This window comes from Pantherophis guttatus, chromosome 8 (genome assembly GCF_059756535.1).
Source record: "Pantherophis guttatus breed Tessera chromosome 8, ASM5975653v1, whole genome shotgun sequence".
Classification (NCBI taxonomy): domain Eukaryota; kingdom Metazoa; phylum Chordata; class Lepidosauria; order Squamata; family Colubridae; genus Pantherophis; species Pantherophis guttatus.
Window position 1 is genome coordinate 6,376,398 of NC_142070.1, and position 15,124 is coordinate 6,391,521.

The window sequence follows — 15,124 nt, forward strand, 5'->3', positions numbered from 1 at the left end:
CGGTCCACAGGGTGGGCACTTCAGCACGAAAAGTTGTCTAAGCCAGGGGTGTCAAACTCAATTTCATTGATGGCCACATCAGGGTTGTATTTGACCGGAAGGGGGGCATGGCCAGAGTGGCCATGGCCAGCTCGACATCACTCATCTCGGGGGCACCTGTGGTGGCCTGAGCGCTCTGCCAGCGAAAATGGGCTTTCGACAGGGGTGAAATCCAGCAGGTTCTGACAGATTCTGGAGAACCAGTAACGGAAATTTTGAGTAATTCAGAGAACCGGCAAATACCACCTCTGGATGATCCCAGAGTGGGGTGGGAATGGGGATTCTGCAGTATCCTTCCCCTGGAGTGGGGAGGAATGAAGATTTTGCAGTATCCTTCCCCTGGAGTGGGATGGGAATGGAGATTTTACAGTATCCTTCCCCTGCCCTTGCCCAACAAGCCACACCCACCAAGCACTCCATACAGCAGTCTTTGGTAAGTTTCAGAGCACCTTTGCCCAAGCCGTTATTCCATGTCTGAGTTTCAAGCTATTTGGAAACTACAACTGGTGTAGAATTAGGGGTGGGCTTCAAAAATTTTAGCAACAGTTTCTCTTCCCAGTTGCTGGGTGGGGGTGGCCAAGGTAAAGGTTCCCCTCACACATATGTGCTAGTTGTTCCTGACTCTAGGGGACGGTGCTCATCTCCATTTCAAAGCCGAAGAGCCAGCGCTGTCGGAAGACGTCTCTATGGTCATGTGGCCAGCATGATTAACGCAAAAGGCGCATGAAACGCTGTTCCCTTCCCACCAAAGGTGGTCCCTATTTTTCTACTTGCATTTTTTACATGCTTTTGAACTGCTAGGTTGGCAGAAGCTGGGACAAGTAACGGGAGCTCATCCCGTTACGCAGCACTAGGGACTCGAACCGCTGAACTGCCGACCTTTCGATAAACAAGCTCAGCGTCTTAGCCACTGAGCCACCACAGCCCTAAATTATTACTATTATTGTGATTATTTATTAAGTGAATGTTTTCTGGGCTTTTAATGTTTGTAAGGGCCCCAGAGTTGCCCCATAAGTGAGATGGGTGGCAAACAAATCTAGCAAAACAAACAATCCAATAATTGTGGGGGGAAAATAGAAAAAGAAGACAAGCAGATTTCTTTGGAAGCGTCTCCTTCCCATTTGCTTCATTTCTGATCGGGTTTCTTGTCTTTGACCTCCATTCAGAAACAACCTCAAAATCAATGCTCCATTAGCATAAAGTCAGTGACACTAATGAGGCCGCAAAGAGACTGAGAAGCCATTGTTGCAAGGGCTGGCAACAACTTGTAAAGTTTACTCATCTTCTCCTCTTGTCGGACTGAGAGAGGCCAAAAACCAAGGTCACGGTTGGATGTGATGAGCCACCTCTTGCAGGGAATTACTTTAGAATTTTGATATATTGATCTTGGATCTATACTCCTGTCTGAAGCTCCGAATCAATCTAAAATGAATAGAAGCAAAGAACAGAGTTGGAAGGGATCTTGGAGGTATTCTAGTCCAACCCCCTGCTCAGGTAGTGTTGTGGCTCCATTACCTGAGCCTGTGTCATCGGCAGGAGAGGACTCCGAGAGTGAAGGAGAGGAGTTGGCAAGGCCTCCCTCTCCAGGACCCTCCTCTCTGGCAATGCCTTCGGTGTCCGCCTAAGGGCAAGAGATAGGGCCGGGGCCAAGCACGTCCACGCAGCCACAGGTGGACAGTGATGAGGGTAATGAGTCTTGGCTGGATCCTCGGTAGCGTCGCAGAGATAAGCGCGCAAAACAGAAGAAAAGGCATGCCAGAGATTAAGCTGAGTCACTGGACCACACCCCACAGCGTATAAAAGGGGATGAGGTGGCCATTCAGATTCTGTGACGGACAAAACTAACTACTATCGAGTCACATTGCATCTTTGGAAAGAACATTATCGGCCTTGGATTTATTTTACAAACTGGACAATTCTTGACTGTGGATATTTTGTTTATGAGTAAAGTTCTTGGCAAGCAGCTACTGGGTTGCTGCCAAGCTTCTTATCAGAAGAATTGGTTGTCTGCCAGTTTATTTAACCCCCGGCTGTCTGTTTGTGTGCGCGTGTGAGACGGGGACAGAACAGGTAGGAAACCCTATACCAGTGATGGTTAACCTTTTTGTCGTCATGTGCCAAAAGTGTGTGTGTGCACATGGTGACAGTGCATACACGTGCTGACACTCTCCAGTACCCGCGGATCCAGAGAGTCGGGCCATTCAAGCATAGCCTGTGCGGGCGGGACACATGGCTTGCTTACAACCATTCTTTATATATTTTAGCCTGCAGGCCCCTAATAATCACCTTGGTTGCTCCTCTCTGCACTCTTTCCAGAGTTTCAACATCTTTTTTACATCGTGGCGACCAAAACTGAATGCAGTATTCCAAGTGTGGCCTTACCAAGGCCGTATAAAGTGGCATTAACCCTTCACGTGATCTTGATTCTATCCCTCTGTTGATGCAGCCCAGAACTGCGTTGGCTAAAATGTAAACTGCGAATCATATGGGTTTTCAGCCCACAGCATGGGGCCACCTGCTTTCAAAGGGATATGTACCTTCATCTTTCTTATTAGCCCACCTAACCACAACTTTTGCCATTTTGTATTTACCCATCAACTCATGAAACAAACAGGGCAATATTGCACAGGTGTATCACGCCTTGCTCGAAGTCGAGCCATTTACTAAGCTTTCCAGTTGTCCTCCCAAGTGCTTTACTTCAAGCGTGTACCTCGGTTATCACCTTCACCGCTCGAAAGTCAGCCCCATATTCACGCAAAAAAAATTCTGTACATCAAGCCTATTCCCTGTATGTTAGACCTTGCTGCAATCCAACCAGAACACAAGTAAAGAGTCCAACAGGATCAGGGGTGGGTTCTAAATTTTTTTACTACCGGTTCTGTGGGTGTGGCTTATTTTGTGGGTGTGGCTTGGAAGTCATGTGACTAGGTGGGCGTGGCTAGCTGGTCAGAGTCGTTTCTGGAAGGTCCTCGCACTTACGACCAGTCCTCGCACTTACGATCCGACTCATTTGTTTGCTTTTAACACTGATCAGCTGTAGGGCGGCCCTTTGAAGCCCCGCGGCAAGAGTTTAAACAGTTTTTTTCCCCTCTAGTCATCAGCTGGGACTCAGGAGGCAGCAATAGATTGGGGGTGGGACCAAATAAAAAGTAAGAATAACATGGGGGGCGGGGGGGAGAACCGGTTCGGTGACGTCATATCGTCACCGCTACCAGCTCGGCCGAACCGGACCGAACCGGGAGGAACCCACCAATGAGCAGGATTCATTTATATAATTCATTTATATATTGTATATCTTTATATATAATACCATACAGCAGAAGCCAGAACCAGAACTCGGAATCCAGAAGTACAGAATCAATAAGCACAGAAGCACAGATATAATACAGAGGGACTTATATATATACAGATCAGTGCACCTAAACTACACCCAGGTTCCAAGCCATCTGGGTTACCAAACAGTCCCCATTGGCTGACCTGTTACCATGTCTATTCCAATTCATGAACTCTCTCTCACACACTGACACTTCATTATATCCTTTTATTACATCAACAAAGGTACAGGAAAAAACCCTACCCCATCTCTTTTTATTCTCACATTTCAACATTTCTCGGTAATCTGCTGAAGAGCAAAATTTGTTCTGCTGTTCCCTGTCTAGCTAAAAAAAAAAAAAAAAACCCTCTCACTTCTCTTCCAAAAATTTGGCTCATTGTTATTTCTTAGACATTTCCAAATCAGAATTCTGCCAAACGCCTTCCCAGACATACTTAACGAACTAATTTCCTAATTAGCTCTACATTTACTCCTTTCCTTCTATATATGGCACAGTAATGACACTCGTCCTATCATCAGACACAAGTGCAATCTTCACTCCTACGCTGAACACAGCCACTGTGTAAGCAAATTGCCTTGTACTTAAGATATTTATTCAGCTTATATACCATCTTTACTCATTTCTCCAATATCGTTTCCTGAAGTTTATTTTAGAAGCATGAAGCTTGTTAAATTCCAATTTAATCCAGCCATAGATTCTGTTTCAGTCCAAAGAGTTTAACTTAGCCAGCTGTTGTTCCTTTTAAAGCATCTATCTATTTATCTATCTATCTATCTATCTATCTATCTATCTATCTATCTATCTATCTATCTATCTATCTATCTATCTATCTATCTATCTATCTATGAAAGTAGGGCTCAATGGCTAAGATACTGAGCTTGTCGATCGAAAGGTCGGCAGTTCAGTGGTTCGAATCCCTAGTGCCACGTAACGGGGTGAGCTCCTGTTACTTGTCCCAGCTTCTGCCAACCTAGCAGTTTGAAAGCACGTAAAAAAATGCAAGTAGAAAAATAGGGACCACCTTTGGTGGGAAGGTAACAGCGTTCCGTGCTCCTCTGGCATTCAGTCATGCCAGCTACATGACCACGGAGACGTCTTTGGACAGTGCTGGCTCTTCAGCTTTGAAACAGAGATGAGCACCGTCCCCTAGAGTCAGGAACAACTAGCACACATGTGCGAGGGGAACCTTTACCTTTTCCTTATATATACGAAGCATATATAAGGAGCCTTGGTGGCGCAGCAGACTAAAGTGCTGTTAAGTAGCACTTAGCTGCCAGCTGCCTGCAATTACTGCAAGTTCAAATCTCACCAGGCTCAAGGTTGACTCAGCCTCAGGAGGTAGGTAAAATGAGGACCTGGATTGTGGGGGCAATAAGCTGACTTTGTATAAAAAAGAACACCACTTGGGGGGGCCGAAAGCCCTACTAAGCAGGTATATACAAAAGTATGAAGACTATTGTTTAACGCATTGTAAGCCGCCCTGAGTCTCCAGAGAAGGGTGGTATATAAATTGAACCAATAAATAAATAAAATAAAATAAAATAAAATAAAATAAAATAAAATAAAATAAAATAAAGTAAAGTAAAGTAAAGTAAAGTAAAGTAAAGTAAAGTAAAGTAAAGTAAAGTAAAGTAAAGTAAAGTAAATAAATAAAATAAAATAAAATAAAATAAAATAAAATAAAATAAAATAAAATAAAATAAAATAAAATAAAATAAAATAAAATAAAATAAAATAAAATAAAATAAAATAAAATAAAATAAAATAAAATAAAATAAAATAACAAACAAACAAACAAATAAGGTCTTGGAGTAGTGAAGAGCACTTTCAATGCTTGTAGCAAACGGTTTGTATTCCCCTGTTGATTGTGATTATGTTTTGTGTTTAACATGGGAGACAAAGGAGTATCTTTGTCTTTGGGTTTTGTGTTGTTGGAGAAGACCATGACTAGACACAGGGCAGAAAACATCCCAGAAGGCTCCACACCCATTTGCACTACTTAGGTGACCCTGTGGACACAGATAAACTTCCAAGTGGCCTCAGCAACTCTCTAAAAAAAGAATGCAAATGACCAGCTGTCTGCAAGGAGGATAAATCCTTCCTTTCCCCACCATCCAATCAGAGCTGAAGAAGCTTCTTGGATGAGAAGCGAAACGTCTTCAAAGAAAAACCAAGGAAGTTCCCCCTTGAAAAAGTACCTTTGGGTCTTCAGTTGTGACTGAGTGGTAAGGACAACCATGACCTGGATGACTGAGAACCTCCATAGACTTTTAACCATTGGTAAGTCTGTGTGACCATCCTAGACCAAGCCAAATCCAAAAACACTAGACAATTCCTGGAAGCCTAGCATTCTGACAAATCGGGCATCGACAGACACATAGACATAAACAACATCTACAGACCATTCAAAAGAGACAATCTACACGCTAAAAAAAAAGGATCAAAAAGACAAGAACACCTCCCCACTATTAATCAACACCCAGATGTTTAACACCAAGATTAACATCAGACCAGAAGTGGTATTGTTGTGGCCTGTACGTGGCCTGTGAGGCTGGTGGCTGATTCTGACAGTGAGGAGGCTGGTGTGGTGCTGCGCCAGCAGCCTGTGAAGCTGGCACTCGAGTCGGACAATGAGGAGGCTGGAGAAGATGTGGTGCCAGAGGCGGGGATTCAGCCAGGGCCTTCAGAACCTCCAGAAGCTCCCATAAGTGAAGAGGACGAAGAGGAGGAGCCTCTTCTCAATGCACGGGCATGCAGAGCTGTTGAAAGGCAGGAGTGGCTCCTCAGGAGGAGGTCTCCTCGAGAGTAAGGCTTGGGGCTAATTGGCCACTCCCTTAGCCTATTTAAGGAGGAACGCCGACTGAAGCAATTTGCAGGGAACAACTTCGTTCACTCCCCTTCGTGCCTCGATCTTAGTTCTTTGCAAATTGCTTCTGGGCTTTCTGCCAACCATAGTAAGATTAAGATTATTTATTCTTTGGATTCTTGTAGGCTGTTAAGAAAGTTCATTAACAGCCTTTGTTTGGGGAAACAAAACTTATTTAATTTAGTAAAACTAAGGTTTGTACAGACTTTATGTGTGCTGCGTTCTTTGGGGTCCGTAGCTGGGGCAGAACAGGTATTCACTTACCTTTGCTACCGGTTCGCAAATGTGAGCGCATGTGCCACCTCTGTGCATGAGCAGAGCCATCTGTGCATCCGCAGAACATCAAAAATGGGATGTGGTGACGTGCGGTGAGTGGGCGGAGCCTCCCGAACCGGATAGAACCGGCTGAATGCCACCACTGCATCAGACCATCAATCAAGAAGTAAACAATACTGAAACCAAGGAACTGCCAAACAAGCCAACAGTAAACAGCCCAAGCAAAGCACCACCGAGATCATTCCCACCGACACTGGCAGGGCAAGCCACTAGAACCGTTCTGGTGAACCTATGGCACGCATGCCCAAAGTAGCACGTAGAGCCATGGCGCCTAGCACGCCAGCCATCACCCCAGCCCAGCTCCACTGCACATCAGCGCACGCCTCCTGCCAGCCAGCTGGTCCTCAGATCTCTGTCGTACATGTCCGGGAGGTGGGGTGCATGTGCGGGGGGCTCTTGCATTGCATTTTAGGGGTTTGTGGGTGTCCCCCCACACCCTGTTTTGGGCCTGGAAATTCTCCTTCACTAACCTGGAAGCCAAAATGGGGCATGGGGGGGCAGGGCACATGCACAGGGGCGCGGGGCGCATGCACGGGGGGTGCTCGCATTGCATTCTGGGGGTCCGGACACACGCACATACATTCCAGTGGTGGGTTGCTCCTGGTTCGGACCGGTTGTACAGAAGCGGCAGTAAAACCGGCAGGAGGCTCCACCCACTGACCCTGACTGTCAGACTGCGGTGCTATCTCAAAATTAAATGAATTTCCAAACTGCCAATCTTTAAGGAAATCTTTCTTTAATTGAGCTCGGCCACCGGATCATGACTCCGCGCGGACAAGACTGACCTTTTGCCTCCCAATCCCTCCCTTTCTGATCCCCAAATCTCTGCTTCTCATTGGCTGTCTTCCAAGTCATTCTTCAGACTTCTTTTCCTCATCATTCCCCAGGAATGTGCTCCCTCCCCTCATTTCCACGACAACCAGGCTTCAAAGGGATTTAGCAGGCAAAAGTCTCAGAGTTTATCTTTCGCTCTCCTCCGCTCCCTCTATGCCAGCATTGCAACGCTGACATCGACGTCATCATAAGCGATCTACACTTGCGCAGAAGCAAGGCACGTGCGCGAGCAAAGCCAGTGCACTGCGCGATCCCATTGCGAGCTGGTAGTAAAGGTAAATAGAACCCACCCCTGATGCATTCGCGCGCTTTGGGCACTCGGCACCAAAAAGGTTAACCATCATGGCACTCCAATATAAATTGGGAGCAAAAGCCATTCCCCTCCAGGCACTGATAATGTTACCTAAATGGGTAAGGAAACGTCTGCCAGAAAGCAACCGAATTCAGAGAGCACCAAGGACCCCACAGTTCAATCCTGAGCTACAAATATTCTCCTTTATAGATACTCTGAGGGAGGGGGGAAAAAAATCAAAGATTATTTCACAGGGAAAGAAAACTTCAGGGAAAAAAATAATACGAGGCAGAGTTTTTAGCCTGTCATAATTCTTACGTGCCAGGCTTCAAACTTAAATAGACAGAGGCTGGGCGAACTCTAACCAGCTCTGTAAAATATAATGAAGTACAGATTTGATTTATCAACCTTAGCAAAATGAAATAGACAGCTCGGAAAGCTCGAACTAATTGAAGGATGTAGTTTGTTTATTAGTTCCTGAGGAAACTTCAGTTGCTTTAATTAAATGGATGGGTAGATGGACTGGAGGATAAATGATGGAGAACAATCATACATAGCCAATTAGTTTTCTATTACTTCTCGGCATATGACTTTATTAAGACAGCCGAGGAAGAAATGAAATAATTTTACATATATTTTTTTTAAAAAATGTATAAGATCATTCAATAGTATTTGAGGTCATTCAATGATGCTTCTGTGAAGGACAGAGCACACACAATTGTATGGCTGGAAGGGCATTTAGATATCAGCTAGCACATTACCATGCCCGGAGCAAGAGATCTCATACCATCTTGGATAAATGGTTGTTCAATCTTTTGGGGAAAGCTCCAGCGATTGGTTAACAGAAGGATACGAAGATTAAAGATCAAGGTTCCCCTCGCACATATGTGCTAGTCGTTCCCGACTCTAAGGGGCGGTGTCCATCTCCGTTTCAAAGCCGAAGGAGCCAGCACTGTCCGAAGACGTCTCCGTGGTCATGTGGCCGCCATGACTCAATGCCAAAGGCGCACGGAAAACGCTGTTCCCTTCCCGCCAAAGGTGGTCCCTATTTTTCTACTTGCATTTTTTAACCTGCTTTCGAACTGCTAGGTTGGCAGAAGCTGGGACAAGTAACGGGAGCTCACCCTGTCACGCGGCACTAGGGATTCGAACCGCTGAACTGCCGACCTTTTGATCGACAAGCTCAGTGTCTTAGCCACTGAGCCACCACGTCACTTACACTGTGTAATTTATTTATTTATTGGTTCGATTTATATGCCGCCCTTCTCCGGAGACTCGGGGTGGCTTACAATGCGTTAAGCAATAGCCTTCATACTTTTGTATATACCTGCTTAGTAGGGCTTTCGGCCCCCCCAAGCGGTGTTCTATTTTATACAAAGTCAGCTTATTGCCCCCACAATCCGGGTCCTCATTTCACCTACCTCGGAAGGATGGAAGGCTGAGTCAACCTTGAGCCTGGTGAGATTTGAACTCGCAGTAATTGCAGGCAGCTGGCAGCTAAGTGCTACTTAACAGCACTTTAGTCCGCTGTGTCACCAAGGCTCCTGAATGAAGATTAGGGTGACAATAAAGGAGAACATTTGTAGCTCTGGGTTGAAATGAGGGGTCCTTGGTGCTCTCTGAGCTTGCTTGTTTTCTTGCAGATGTTTCATTACCCTAATTAGGTAACATCATCAGTGCTAGAAAGGGATGGAGTTGGAGGAGGAGGAGGGGAAGGAGGAGGAGGAGGAGGAGGAGGAGGAGGAGGAGGAGGAGGAGGAGGAGGAGGAGGAGGAGGAGGAGGAGGAGGAGGACTACTGAGGAGTCCTTGGTGCTCTCTGAGCTTGCTTGTTTTCTTGCAGACATTTCATGACCCAACTAGGTAACTTCATCAGTGCTGATTAAGGAGTGTTGTTTGCTATTGGTTTATAATCTGATGTCTGTGGGGGTGGGGGTGGTTTTAGGGATTCTTTGGTTGGGCTGTTTATTGATGGCTCGTTGGCAGTTTCTTGAATGGGGTATCGTTTCCTTGATTGTTGGTCTAAAGTTAACCTTGGAGTTAATCTATGCTGATCTGGGTGCTGATTGGTGGTGGAGAAGTGCTGGAGTCTTTTTGTTCTCTTTTGGGCTGGTTGATTGTCTCTTTTGCATCGTCTAGAATAGAATAGAATTCTTTATTGGCCCAGTGTGATTGGACACACACGGAATTTGTCTTGGTGCATGCGCTCTTGGTGTACATAAAAGAAAAGATACATTCGTCAAGAATCATAAGGTACAACACTTAATGATGGTCATAGGGAAACAGTCAATATAAATCTTAAGGACACCAGCAACGAAGTTACAGTCATACAGTCATAAGGGGGAGGAGATGGGTGATAGGAACGATGAGAAGATTAATAGTAATAGTAATGCAGACTTAGTGAATAGTTTGACAGTGTTGAGGGAATTGTTTGTTTAGCAGAGTGATGGCATTTGGGGAAAAAATTGTCCTTGTGTCTAGTTGTTCTGGTGTGCAGTGCTCTATAGTGTCGTTTTGAGGGTAGGAGTTGAAACAGTTTATGTCCAGGTCTATGTGTCTATCAATGGCCAATTAATCAGATTGCCCGGCTTCTAGACATTCCCTGGCATTTTTGGACTGGCCTGATCTAGGATGGCTACATTTTCCCAATTGAAACTATGGTTAAATCTAAACAGCCCAACCAAAAACTCTCTAAGAATTTTTAACCGCTAACAGTCCGTTCACACTGTTGTTTTGGGGCCATCGAACAAATTCTCCAAGGACAGAAATGTATTTGTCCATGCCCTTAAAATATCTTGTATTATTAAGCAACGCTGGGTATCACATTTGAATTCCTTTGGAGAATAGAATAGAGTAGAGTGGAGTGGAGTGGAGTGGAGTGGAGTGGAGTGGAGTAGAGTAGAGTAGAGTAGAGTAGAGTAGAGTAGAGTAGAGTAGAGTAAAGTAGAGTAGAGTAGAGTAGAGTAGAGTAGAGTAGAGTAGAGTAGAGTAGAGTAGAGTAGAGTAGCGCAGCGCAGCGCAGAACAGAACAGAACAGAACAGAACAGAATAGAATAACAGAGTTGGAAGGGACCTTGGAGGTCTTCTAGTCCAACCCCCTGCTTAGGCAGGAAACCCTACATCATTTCAGACAAATGGTTATCCAACCTCTTCTTAAAAACTTCCAGTGTTGGAGCATCCACAACTTCTGGAGGCAAGTTGTTCCATTGATTAATTGTTCTAACCATCAGGAAATTTCTCCTTAGTTCTAGGTTGCTTCTCTCCTTGATCAGTTTCCACCTGTTGCTTCTTGTCCTGCCTTCAGGTGCTTTGGAGAATAGCTTGACTCCCTCTTCTTTGGGGCAGCCCCTGAGATATTGGAACACTGCTATCATGTCTCCCCTAGTCCTTCTCTTCATTAAACTAGACATACCCAGTTCCAGTAACTGTTCTTCCTATGTTTTAGCCTCCAGTCCCCTTTTTTCATTGTCCGTTGGATTCGATCGTCAGCTTGTATATATGATAGTTCTAGTTCTCTGCATTCTATGCAGATCAAGTATAATTGTTTGATAGTTTGTGCATTTTTTTTCAGCATGGGCCTTTTTGGATATTAGCATATAAATTGATATTTATTGTTTACTACTTGATGCACTCTTGGGTTTGCTGTGACTGCTTACGAACCACAACTTGCATTTTTAAAAGTATCAATTTACAGCAGGGGTGTCCAACCTAGCCAACTTTAAGACAACAACTCCCAGAAATCCCCAACCTGCATGGCTGGCTGGGGAATTCTGGGAGCTGAAGTCCACAGGTCTTAAAGTTGGCAAGGATTGGCAATACCCCTGTTTTACAGCATAAGATTATACTGAGTATCTGCAATCCTTCATCATATGATTTAGCCTCCAATCCCCTAATCCTCTTTGTTGCTCTTCTCTGCACTCTTTCTAGAGTCTCCACATCTTTTTTACATCCTGGCAACCAAAACTGGATGCAATATGCCAAGTGTGGCCTTACCAAGGCCTTATAAAGTGGTATTAACTCTTCACGTGATCTTGATTCTATCCCTCTGTTTATGCAGCCTAGAACTGTGTTGGCTTTTTTGGCAGCTGCTGGACACAGCTGGCTCATATTTATGCATGTCTATAGAGATTCTCAATCATCCAGGTCACAGCTGAAGAAGCTTCTTGGATGAGAAGCGAAATGTCTTTGAAAAATAACAAGGAAGTCCAGTTTATTCAGAATAGGATACCCACAAACCAGAAAGAAAAAAACTGAAGCTCTATCTGGAATGTGTACACTAGGAAGTAAGTAAGGAAGTAAGCTTTTTAGCCGGGCTGGCTTAGGAAGAATTTTTTTAAATTTTTTAAATGTTTAATTGTTTTGTGGTTTTTTAAATTTTTGGGCCAAATTTGTATAGATTTTAATTGTTTTTAATATTTGTATTTCATGTTTTTAATTCTGGCTGTGCACCGCCCTGAGTCCTCAGGGAGAAGGGCGGTATATAAATTGAAAATAAAAAAAATAAATAAAAAAAAAATTGCAGTCAGAGACCAAATTAAAATACACACAGAAGGGCAGTATATTTTACAAATATAGATAGATCATGTGACAGTACACTATCTACTGCCTCAGATGCAATCCGTACTGTCAATACTAGTGATCCTCTGCCGTAGGGGTTACCCGTCTCTTCCCTCGTTTTTTTTCAGCCACGACTACAGCAAAATTTTTTGCCACCTTTGGAGTTATATTGGGGTCTGTGTCCTGGAGTAGGAAATAAAGGCTGAACAGATCAGGTGAACCAGGGGATCTCTGGGAAATAGGAGAAATGAATCTTGATCTTATGTCTCGGTAGTGGGGACATACGAATGTAATGTGGAACAGAGATTCCGGGGATTACACTAGATGCAAAGTCACAACACTTCCTATTTCTCTTCTAAAACATTCAAATTCCCATTTGTTAGAGAGACATACTTACCTAAGCAAGAAGAGAATGAAACAAGGATGACTAGAGAGCATTATAAAGCAATACTAACATGATCTTGATTTTTATCTCTTTGTTTATGCAATCTAGGATTGCATTGGCTTTTTTTGGCAGCTGCAGCACACTGCTGTCTTATATTTAAGTGATTGTCCACTAAAACTCCAAGATCCCTCTCAAAGTAATTGAGCAGGAAGTTGGTCTAGAAGATCTAAGCATAATCTTTGAAAAATCCTTCAGGACCAGCTCTCTACCCAAACTATGGTCACTAGCCATGGTCATTCCTATCTTCAAAAAGGGAGACCCCAGCCTAGTCAAAAATTACAGACCAATCTCTTTATGCTGCATCACTGCAAAGTCATGGAATCAATGATCAACCAATCCATTACCCTCCACCAGGAAACAAACAACCTACTCTCTAATAAACAATTTGGTTTCAGAAAAAAATTATCCTGTAATGTACAACTTCTACACTGCAAAAACATAGGGACTACAAATCTCGATCAGGGCAAAGCAATAGATGCAATTTACATAGACTTCTGTAAAGCCTTTGATTCAGTGGTACATGACAAACTACTTCTAAAACTAAAATCCTACAGCATCTCTGGACCCCTCCATAATTGGATAGCTGCATTTCTGTCAAACAGACAACAAGTGGTCAAAATAGGGAGCGCCCTATCAAATCCTGCACCTCTTAATAATGGTGTCCCCCACGACAGCGTTCTAGGACCAACACTCTTCTTACCTCCAAGGTCCTTCCCAACCCTATTATTTTACATTCTATTATCTTCTTCTCTAGACATCTGCCTTTGTCTGGGCAAATCTTCTGCTCTCTCCTTTCGTCTTTACTTTCTACTTCTTCAGCAATATTCAACAGATCATCCGACAGCCAGTTCATCATCTTCTTTTCCTGGTTGCATTCTTGGGATATTTTTACTTGTTTCATCCTTAACGATATCCTGAATTTCACCGCAGGGTTCTTCAAAGCACTCTATTTGTCAAATCTCATCCATTAAATACCTCCTTTATCTTCATTGCATAAAGCTTCTGCATTTTGCTGAGGTCTTTGTCTTTGTCATTGGATGATTTTATTGTTTTTTTTTTTCCTCATTTAAATGGTAAGTTTTGCAAGAAAGCAGTTCAGGATCTCAGCCACTGTCAACACCGGCTCTCTTGTTTTTGCTGACAGAATTCAGCTTTCCCATTTTGGCTGGCAGACAATCTAGTTAATTTTATTTGGCATTGTTCATCGAGTGATGTCTACAGAGAGAATCGTTTTATTGGAGGAAGGTATTTGCTATAAAGATTGAATTTTCCCGGCAGACCTCTATTACCTTCTCTCTTGCTTCATTTCATATACTGAGATCACATTCCCCCATTATTTCATATACCATCATACTGACAATATTATTCTAACCTCTTTTTGGTGGGAAGAGTGTGAAGTGACTCATTCCGATTCATTTCAGAGCAGTCGTTCATGGAATAACAATGTTCAGTCAACATTTGTTTAGTTCTAGAACACAGAAACAAAACGAAACAGAGGTGAGGCGTCTCTTTGGATTCCTTCAAATGGAACACAGAAGCATCTATTCCAGGGATGCTATTCAGCAGGTTCTGACAGGTTCTGGAGAACCAGTAGCAGAACCGGAAAATACCACCTCTGGCTGGCCCCAGAGTGGGGTGGGAATAGAGATTCTGCAATATCCTTCCCCCAGGAGTGGGGAGGGAATGGGGATTTTGCAGTATCCTTCCCCTGGAGTGGGATGGGAATGGGGATTTTGCAGTATCCTTCCCCTGCCATGCCCACCAAGCCACACCTGCAGAACCGGTAGTAAAAAAAAATTGAGTTCCACCACTGATCCATTCCTTGGCCTTATTATGCCCAATTAGAAAACAAAGGTTAAGACCATATGATACATGGATTGATTTAATAATGTACAGGAATGTAAGAAGAGACATAATTATAAAGTAAAAAAAGAAATTTGAAGTGAAGATGTATATGAATAGAAATCAGGGCTGCTAGAAAACCATCTCAGATTGAATTGAAAAAGGAAACAACATGGGTATCAGGTTACGATATCGTCTCAAATAAATTGCATTTCCAAACAAATAGTCTTTGATGAAATCTTTCATTTATTGAGCACAACGATCTGTCCCTGTCGTAGCCAACACTGACTTCCTGACCCCAAACGTTCCCTTTCCGTTCCCCAATTCTCTGCATCTCATTGGCCATCTTCCAAATCACTCTGCCCATATCTACTACTTCAGCTCCCAGGAATGTCCCCCCTCCCATCCCATCTCCTAGGGGATATTATCTTCAGGGAAAATAAGTAGGTGAAAAGTCAAGCGTCCTCTTGCCAGCTGCCCCCTCTTCTCCTCCTTATGTCAGCACTGGAACGAATGTAGTTTGGAGTGCTGACAACCATCTTATGAGACTTGGGAAGTGTGACTGCTCACAAAGGGAGTG